This window comes from Temnothorax nylanderi, unplaced genomic scaffold (assembly GCF_030848795.1).
Source record: "Temnothorax nylanderi isolate EJ_2023f unplaced genomic scaffold, tnyl_v1.0 TNYL_tig1045_pilon, whole genome shotgun sequence".
Lineage (NCBI taxonomy): Eukaryota > Metazoa > Arthropoda > Insecta > Hymenoptera > Formicidae > Temnothorax > Temnothorax nylanderi.
Window position 1 is genome coordinate 4,798 of NW_027250107.1, and position 10,823 is coordinate 15,620.

General features: G+C 41.8%; 1 pseudogene; it reads right to left on the reverse strand.

Moving 5' to 3' along the window:
- Nucleotides 1–1,836: 1,836 nt before the first annotated feature.
- LOC139786464 (uncharacterized) lies at nt 1,837–2,664 on the reverse strand (annotated as a pseudogene).
- Between the last annotated feature and the right edge of the window lie 8,159 nt (nt 2,665–10,823).

Here is a 10,823-nt window from a genome sequence, read left to right on the forward strand (position 1 = left end):
AGAAGAATATCGCAACCGGACAACGGGTTGCTTGACGACGCTGTTTACAAACAGCCGGTCGTCAGATTTACGCTCTGGATCTCGAACTTGACAGATGTGTCTTGTATTAGAGCAATAAATCCGTTCTTATCTTCGCGAGTGCGGTGACAGTGCGAGTGCGGCGAACGCGTGTCGAGCGTAACAATATTTTTTGTTTTATTTCCCTTTAGTATCAAAATATTATTGATTTTCAGCGTTTCCTATTCTAGATAAGCCAACGTAAAGTTATCCGTGTTAATAAGCACTCTTTTCTTAAATCTATGCCCACAAATTTGAAAGTTTGTGATTTATTAATCGTTAACGCAAAAGAAACTTTGATTGAAAATTGTAAACGTTTGAAGGAAAATGGTAGGTCATTTGGGATCATCGGAATACGCGGAATATGCGCTAACTTCCCTTCTGCGGTGTCGGTAAATATAGTGGCTTCAATGATGTTGTTACGCAATTATTTGATTTGAAGTCTGGTACCATTACATAAATTCGGTGGATTTAAATTGCGCAACAAGATGATTGGTATACCATTCTTCAAAATCAGACGATGTGGTGGAAGACCAGACGGATTTAAACTATTCAAAAATTTTTGAGGATAATGTACTGTATCTTCCATGTTAACCACAGTATCGATTGATTCGTACTTTTTATTATCCCCTGGGATTTTTTCAAAATGATATAATTAATGTCATTCACAGATTCGTTTCTTGGGGATACAATGACTCTTTCACACAACCATTTATAATTTTTCTGCAATAAACATTCCACATTTGGATAGATTTTCGTAATTCAATCATTTGTACTATTTACCACTTGTCCCAGTTTTTGGTCAATTTCTATTAAACCATTTATCATTAGGAATATTCCCGTCGCCAAGGTGCAGTAACTTTGTCGTAAAATCATTTTTTCCCCCTCCTAGATTAGCTCTCATATTAGTAGTATATGGGTAGGTATGGGGCGTCAAAACAAACCCCCACCACCGACCCCTCCGGCGCCAGGACGTGACCAGACGGTCTGTCCACGTGACCTCGGAGCGCTCTGATTGGCTGCCGCGTGAGGGGTGGGGGTAAAATGGCGCGTTTTGATTGGATATCCCACACCTACCTAGCGTCTGATTGGCCTTCCCGCCTAAAGTGTCCAGCGTCTTTTTAGGCCTGCACGTGGTGAACGACGCTGAAGTCACGCAGAAAAATAGCGGAAGAGCCGACCAGCGTCATTTTGGCGGGAGCACGTGGTAGACGACGCTAAGCTCAAAAAAAGTTATGATGCTAAGATGCCGAAAACGGAAAATGGAATTTTTAAGAGCGTTTTGCCTCGAGGGGAAGGGAGAAACAGGAACGGACAGGTTCGCTTTGTGACGTGACGCGTATATATCGTTTTCAGAGAATAGTTTTCATGATTTATGACCGTGTTTTTAGGACTTGGGTCTGGACAAAGAGTTTTCGAAATAATCAAATACGCTTGGTTTCTAAGATTTGCCTACGTGAGACTTATTTCCTGTTGAAATGAGATTGTAAAACAGGAACGGACAAGTTCGTACGTGACGTGACGAAATTATTCCGTTTTAAATAAAAGTTTTTATTATCGAGCGCATTCGAAAAATTTACGAGGTAGACTTTGACCAATCCTGAAAAAATAAGAGAAAAGGAATTTGTTCGGAGAACGTGAGGATTGAAGAAAATAGATGAAAGTAGAAGTTACAAAAAATGTTTATTGCTACAAATTCTTCTTCATGGGAAAAATACAATTTAGTCGCTTATAAAGTAAGGCTGTAGATAAATTGTTCAAACAATAATGTTATAAAATTTACAATCCGCGATTCGACAAAATTATACGACGGATTTCGGTAAAGCGCAGCAAAATAAATTCTAAAAATACTATATTAAAATACATATCGAGGAAAGTTAAATCGGTTATTTGCGTACGTACATTACGCTCGATGTCGTTGTAATTTCCTCTGAGAGTTAATTTTACAATATCTTCATCTATATAACTTTTAGGAAGATTTAACTCTATTTCTTTAATAAGATAACGCGCGCAATTGTTAACATTATCGGCCACTGATTTTAAATGTGATAAATGTGCATCGATGCATTTCGCAATATTTTTCAGTCCGAGAAATGTAGGCTTCTGCATCACAATTGCCACTGCATATGTTTTTCATTTCTTCGTCGGTGGACAATTTTCCTCGTCTGTTCGTTGATCCGTCCTGGTGGAAGTATTCTCCTCGTTTTTCTTGTACGCCAGCAATATGGATCTTGCTCCGTAGGCCGAGGTAAAATTGACGGAGATATTGTTAATGGAGATAGAATTCGGCTTCAATTTGATTTCTCCATTTAAATATTCGCTCACGAGTCGCATGTTCTCTTGAAACTGCTGCCACGATTTCTCGTCGAAATAAACGTCGTCCGCACAGTTGCCGGTTAATTTAACCAGCGGCACGAAAACTTCCTCGGATGTTGCTTGCAAACCCACATGAATTCTCTTTGTATGGAAGCTGTTGAGTCCATATGTTGTCGATAGCAGCATATGTAATTGCTCGTTTCTTCCCTCGAAGTCGCTTCCCTTATCAGGAATATCGCTAGTGAACATTCGCTTCTCAGAATTATTAGCGTCTTCTCTGTGACTAGCCATTGTTCTTATTTCTTCGTAATATCGGCTAACACACACTAATCGAAAAGTCAGTTAAGAGAGTTATACTTTTTCACTGGCGAACTTGTCGCTTCGAACGATGAGACTCGAATGATTTTGACTTCGTAACGTTAGTCAAAATGTTAACTTCGTCTGCAACGTTTTAGAAAAATTAGTCTGCGCGCGCAGATAAAAAGTGGAATTTTTAAGAGCGTTTTGCCACGAGGGGAGGGGGAGAAACAAGAACGGTCAGGTTCGCTTTGTGACGTGACGCATATCTATCCGATCTCTTTTTATGCTGGGAGCAATAAATCAATAAATTTTCCGAGTAATAGTAATAAATCCTTTTAGTTATATGCTGGTACGTATAACATTAGTAGAAAAATTCAATAAAGGATCTTTTGTAAGTTTTTAGATAAAAAATGTTTTTGTGTAAAATTTAACCGATCTCTTTTTATGTTGGGAGCAATAAATCAATAAATTTTCCGGGGTGTAGTGATAAATCCTTCTAGTTGATGGGATATATAACATTAGTAGAAAAATTCAATGGAGAATTTTTGTAAGTTTTTAGATAAAAGTATGTTTTTGTGTAAAAGTTAACCGATCTCATTTTATACTGGAAGCAATAAATCAATAAATTTCTGAGATGCAATAATAAATCCTTCTAGTTACATGTTGGGATAAAACATTACTAGATATTTTTAATAAAGAATTTTTGGTAAGCCCTTAGATAAAAGAATATGTTTTCGTGAACAAGACGTAAAAGGGATTAGTGTCCATCTACAAGACAGGTGCTTTAAGCCCTAGTCTCTGTTTTTAGAGAGAAATTCCATAGGTTCTAAACCTCAAGACCTAGGCTTTTAAAGATGGAAGTTGACCAACTCCCTTCGGGCTTAAAGCTTAGGGCTTAGAGCAAGGAACGCACAAAGCCGGGAATATGTCATAGTTTAGAGCATAAATCATAAGGGCCTTAAAACTCTTATTGTAGACGGGCATTTATGGTATAAGATAACTTTTTCTCCGAAAACTTTTCCCTTCCACCGGTAAGGGAGGGTGGGAAGAAAGTGGGGAAAGCTTTGAATTTGCTAACCAATGCCTTAGCTAGAAAATTTTTGTCACACCATTATTCTAGAAGTTTTTGGAAATATTTTCAACTATAAATAGCCTGTAACACTATAGCTGAGAGTTAGTCCTTACTTGTCTGATTGTACTAGAGTCGTCTTGCACGCTCTTAGTTAGTCAGACAAGTGAAGTGCTTCAAAAATGTCTCTCCGTGTAATTTTGGTGGAGTTTTTCAAAGTGAGCTGCAATTTAAGCAATCGCTTAAATGAGCAACGTGAGTTTGTGGAAGCCGTGTCAAACGACGAAGAGGATAATTATAGACTTTTCGGACGTTTCGTGGATGGGTGTAGCAATACCCTGTTATGTGTGATGCATGAACTGGGTTACTGCAGAAGAAATAAAACATTGGTGGACATCATTTTGAAATAAGTAGAAACGCGCAAAGCTGTTGGCCACGAAGAAGAAGACGCAGGAAGAGGCCATATAGCTAGATTCCTGCGTCGTAACGGAAGAACAGGTAAGTGTTAGAAATAAAAATTGTACCTTAAAATTTTAATATAGTGGAGTTTATTACTAAAATTTAAATTAATTTAATAGTGGAGAACCGCATTGCCGCTGTCCAACCGGTCCGACGAGGACAGAGACGCCGAGCGGAAGAGAACATTGCTGAGGAGAAGGCAGTACCAGCACGTAAGTTAGAAAAAATAAAATTAATTAATCATTAAAAATAACGAATATTATAAATATTAAATTTTATAGAAAGAGCTAGAATCGTGGCACCACCCGCAGACATCCCCGTCATCGATTTATCTTCTGGTAAGAGACTAATAATAACACGTAAAAGCTAACACTTACAATATTTGTATAATAAAACAAATATAATTTATACTGTTTTAGATGATGATGAAGAAGAGGAGGTGGAAGAAGAAGCAGAACAAGAAGAGGAGGTGAGAATTGTGAGCTCACCGGATTCGGCTGTATTTACGCCGCGTAAGTTTTAAAAAATAAGTTAAGATAAAAATTTAGCAGCGAATAAAAGAAATAACGAAATGTTACATTTTACCAGGAAGGAAGAAGAAGAATCGGAATGAGATGATGTTGTCACCCCGGGCATCGACGAGGTGATCGACCGAATAATGATGGAAGACGAGGAGGAAGAGGAAGAGAAGAGGAGAGAAGAGGAAGAGGAAGAGGAAGAGGAAGAGGAAGAGGAAGAGGAAGAGGAAGAGGAAGAGGAGAGGAAGAGGAAGAGGAACAAGAGCAAGAGCAAGAGCAAGAGCAAAGAACAAGAACAAGAACAAGAACAAGAAGTTCGAAACGCAGAAGAGTCGCAGGAGGTGATGGACAAGGTGGAGGAGGAGGAGGAGGAGGAGGAGAAGGAGGAGGAGGAGGAGAGTGAAAATGATATGATGATAATATTGATAATATTGATGATGATATTAGTAATACCGGTAACGATGACGACGATGAGAGATACGCACCTAACGATTATGAAGGTAATAATATTTGTCTATTATATTTTAATTCCGTAATTTATTGTGCTAATCACAAGTAATTATTTCTGATTAGATGTTTCTTACTACCGGTTCGACCTTTGTCTCCGGAAAATTAATAAGAGACAAAGAGTTAAAAACAGAACGCCGACCTACGCTAGTGATAAAAGCAACTAAAGGTGAGTTACCTTAGTATGCTCTATCGCTGTCGTGTAAAAATTTTAACTTTTTAAACGTAATATAAATCAATATTATAGGAGACTAAGTTTTTTTAATTTTTAGTACAATCGGGTGGTGGTGCAAACCGTCCTGCTGCTGATGCTGCTGCTACCAACAATGCCGTTGATACACAAACGCAGAGTGCTAGCGAGGAGGAAGAGGAGGGGGAAGAGGAGAATCCTCGATCGCAGAGAGTCGGAGAAGAGGAGGAGGAGGAGGAAAATACCCCCGTGGAGAGGGAGCAACAGTAACAACAGGAGCACCAGCAGGCACGTCAGCAGGAACATCATCAGCACCAGCAGCATCACCAGGTCGGGCAATTAATTTTATAGAATTAGTGGCAGAAAACGCGCGTCGGTTTAGAAATGTCCGGATACTCGGTAGGGAAGCCAGTTTTCGAATACAATCTATACCCGAAGGCGAGGATATCGTGCGTTGGCTGGAAAACGCGTTCCGCGAAATTCACGAGTATGCGTTACGTTCGACCGTGCCGAGAGATTACGTTGGATTATCGTTCGAATCAGCGGAACTAACGCACGGTCCGGCGGGGCTATCGTTTTGCCCGGTACGAGACTTAACTCCTGAGAACATATGGGATCTCGTGAGCTCGGTCGCACAAAGTAACGGGGGAATCGATATCGCTCAAAATTCGTCGTGAGCGTTTTCAACGTCGCGGTGCCAGTGGGCCGCGGGGGCTCGACAAACAGAATAACCGACATAGCTAAGCGTTCAATTTTAGATCTCGGTAATAGAGATAATTTGTGCCTACCTCGTTCCCTCGTGTTGGCACGAATTTATCGCGAGCGCGGAAATCTACGCACGGGGAAGTTGCACGTCAGGTGGAATTCCGTAAGATGCCGGACTTCCGCGCTTCAGCGTGAATTAGCGTTGGAACTAGTGAGGAACGCCGGTGTTACGATACCCGAAGACGGGTGCGGAATTCCCGAGATCGATCTTTTTCAACGTTTTCTCGCCGACGAAAATATAGCCATAATTATGTACAATTCCAGCAACTTTGGTAGCGGCGAGAATTCATTGTACGACGGTAGTAAATTACTCGCCTCGTTAGAACGCGAACCTACGTACCGTTTAAACATAATGTATTACAAGCGTTCGCATCATTATAATCCAATATTAAATTTTAATGCTGCCGCCGGTGCTCAAAAAGAATTTTACGTGTCGTGCAACACTGCGTTTCGTAAAGACAGAGGACATCGCTGTTCCAAAAAATGTCCGCGTTGTTACGCCACACCCTCGTGCGAGAATCCCGATGTGGAAATTGTTAGGTGCGCGGCGTATAATCGTGCGTTTTTCGGAAATTCGTGTTTCGAACGTCATCTCGCGCAAAAATCTTACGACGGTAAATCGCTCGCGAGCGTCTGCAGTTCCGTTAGGATTTGCGAAGGTGCGGGCGATTCGTCAAGAAAGGTTCGCAACACGAATGCGGCGTTTCGTATTGCAAGACGTGTTGTTCGTTGCAGTCCGCTAATCGTCTATGTTTTATGCGGCCTCTTCGACGTAATGCCGACGTAAACGAAGACCCGGGCGAGGGTACGAGTTACTACGTTAGCACGAGGAGTGGTATCGCTTGGTAACGTAAATGACGGCGCGGATGCAACGAACAACCGTAATAGCAAAAAAGAACGCGTCGCATTCGTGTTCTATGATTTCGAAACGCGTCAAGACGAGACGCTCGAAGGTACGGAGAACGTAAAGTTCACGTATCGATTCTCTGCGTTGCGCAACAGATTTGCGAAACGTGCGCCGCGATAGACGACATGTCGGTGCGATGCCGTTGGTGCGTAGTGCGCGAATTTATATTTCGTCGTGATCCTGTAAAAGAGTTCGTCGATTTTGCAACGCGAACAACAAAATGTAAAAAAAAAAAAATTATTTGCATCGCTCATAATGCGAAAGCGTTCGACGCGCAATTTATTCTGAAATATTTAGTTGAAAATACAGAAATGACGGAAGAACCGCAAGTAATTTTAAACGGGACGAAAATTGTCATAATGACGGTCGGACATACGAAATTTATCGATAGCTTCAATTATATGCCGATGAAATTATCCGAATTACCTAAAGCTTTCGGGCTGCAGGATACACCGGATAAAGGCATTTTTCCACATTTATTTAACACCCGTGAAAATCAAGATTATATCGGTCCGATACCCGACACACGATATTTTTTTCCCGAGTATATGAAACCGGAAGAACGCGAACGGTTTCTTTCGTGGCACGCAGAGATGACGCGTAAACAACTTCATTTTTAACACAAGTCGTTTCTATTTGACCCAACTGGCCAGATAATTAATATATTTAAACTCACAACGTTTCAACCGCAATTTCGGCCCTTTTCAATTGAGAAAAATAATCAAGCCATACATTCGCAAGATCCGCATACAAAATATCCATTACGTCGCTGACATCGTGCCCTAACTACATCATGCATACGTAAAGCTAAAAAGTGAAATAAACTCACAATAGTAAAAAGATAAAATAATTACTCGGAAGTCATAAATTAAAAAGTCAGAATAGAATTAAATAAAGTAAAGATATAACAAGTAAAATAGAAAGCTTACATATCTTGTGCGTCAAGACAAAGAAAATATAATATGAACAGTGTAGCGCGAAAAGGGGGGGAACGTCGCAAGCTATATCCGAGAACACATCCGTACAGCGTGACAGTCAAAGTCATACTAATACAATAAGCAAATACTAGATGTGCTCACAGGTGGAAACGAGCAGAACAGAACTGAAAAGTGCACCCTAAGTGACACCGATCACACGGTTGTAAATCGCGGGCAGATTTTCAGTTCTTTTTGCAGATGATTGTGTAGTCGTATTTTTTAATAAAGAACATTTCTGAGATTCTCTTTTCTTAAATTGTCTCTCCTTATATAGTATTTTCGGTGTTGCAATTAAAATCGTGATTGTGCGTGAGACGGTGCTTACTAACCACAGAATGATTGTCAAATTCTCCTAAATCACAGCGATGTTCCTTGATGCGTGTCTCTAAATGCCTTTTGTTTGGCCAATGTATGTCGCGTTGCAATTAACACAATCAATCTTATAAATCAACTCAGTCTGCTTAAGATTCGGTAGTTGTCTGTTCCCCTTTCTAATGATACAATCCAATCTCTTCGGGATGGTGAGGAGAACCTTGAATTTCGCATCACGCATTGTACGGCCCACACGCCACTGAGACCCTTAAACATACGGTACAGTAATAAATTTCAAAGGATCCCGAGCCACACTGTCACTGCTTGAATTGTTGCTATCATTTTGACGTGGTCTGTAGTTCGTTAAGCGGACACTAAATATTTTGTAATTACTTTTGTTGGATAACATTATTAGAAAAAATCTTCTTTATTTCAACTAAATTGGACTTATGAAAACAAGCGTCAGATAAAAGAACAGCCCGGTCAACAAGATTACGTACTATATTGGTTTGTATTTAAGAGGGTGATTCAAAAAAATTTATGTATCGCCCTGAAAAGGTGGGTTTCCTGTACCAATTCGTAAGCAACACACTCCCCTCTCGAATCACTGTTGTATCAAGAAAACTTGATCACTGTTGTATCAAGAAAACTTGATCACTGTTGTATCAAGAAAACTTGATCAAGTTACTGTTTTGTTATTTTTAATTTTCAAAGCGAGATTATTAAATATTGCCGTAACGACGTGAATATTCTTCGACGCGCGTGCACGGCTTTCAGAAAATTTTTTTGGAATGCGGGAACGTGTGTCCGTTCGATGAATGCACGACTATCGCTTCCACGTGCATGAGAGTTTTTCGCAAAAACTTTCTGCGCAAGGAGGAGATAGGAGTCATTCCGGCGGGAGGATATAGATTCGCCGATAATCACTCACGCAAAGCTCTACTGTGGTTAATGTGGATGGAGCACGAGCTCGGACATCCCATAATTCACACAGGGAGAGGGCGCGAGCATAAAATCGACGGCAAGTAGGTATAGTAGGCCGATTCCACCCCGTGGGCAATGAGGGGGGGTGAGGGAGGGGGGGTATCGGGTTTCGCGGGGGGGTGAGGGGGAGGGGGGGGGGCGGGGTATCGGGTTACACAAGGGTATCGGGTTTCGCGGGGGGGTGAGGGGGAGGGGGAGCGGACGGGTATCGGGTTACACAAGGGTATCGGATTTTGCGGGATGAGGGGGAGGGGGGTATCGGGTTACACAAGGGTATCGGATTACGAGGGGGTGAGGGGGAGGGGGGTATCGGGTTACACAATGGTATCGGATTACGAGGGGGTGAGGGGGAAGGGGGGGTGACCTTGACATACCACCGGGATGACTCACCGGGATGACTCACCAGGATTTCTCACCGGGATGACTCACGGGATGACTCACCGGGATGACTCATCGGGATGACTCACCGGGATGACTCACCGGGATGACTCACCGGGATGAATCACCGGGATGACTCACCCGCGTTCGAGTTCGCATTCGCGGTCGCGCCGCGGGTCCGCGCGGGGGTCCGCGTCGCGCGCGCGGGGTCCGCGCGGGGGGTCCGCGTCGCGCCGCGGGTCCGCGCGGGAGGGTCCGCGTCGCGCCGCGGGTCCGCGCCGCGCCCGCGGTTCCGCGTGGAGTCTGCGTGACGGTCGCGTTAGCGATCTTACCTTTTAATTTTGGCGAGGAGGGGTCCCATGGCCGCGACCCTCCATCGTCGCAACATAGCCAGTAAAGTGATTAACTTTATATGAATCTGCTGATCGCCAGAGGTACATCTTCGAACAAATATCCGAAAGTACACGCGATGATACGTTCTTTTACCCAAAACTTCTGTCGAGCGGTCACTCGTCTCTGAAGCGATGGACAGGAAGGTGGACATCTTTGCGCAGGATTTATATTATCCCTATACATTTGAACGTGCAAGGGTGTATGTCAATAGTAGATTTCGCGATAAAACAAGTGTTTATTACGACAGTATGGGCAGTGATAATCCGAAATGTCTAGCTGCGCTAAAAACTATTTACAAATGAGAGTCTTGATAAAAAGAAACAACCTTATGATATGAGTGATTGGACATTTTATTCCGCAAGAATATTCCGCAACAGACGAACGGCAGCGATTGTGGTGTATTCTCTTGCATGTTCGCCGAATACGTTTGTGCAAGCAGGAAGATAACGTTCACGCATGATGACATGCCATACTTTAGGAACAAAATGTTTAGGGAAGTAATAAATGGAAATATTGTATAAAAAATTTTTTATTGAATAATGTTTTATAATATAATATAAAAATATACGTGATTAATATTCCTTTACATATACCGCATATACATTACATACATATTATACATACATTCATACTAGTACATTACTAGTACATTACTTACATATTAGATTACGTTACATATGTCGTGTTATAC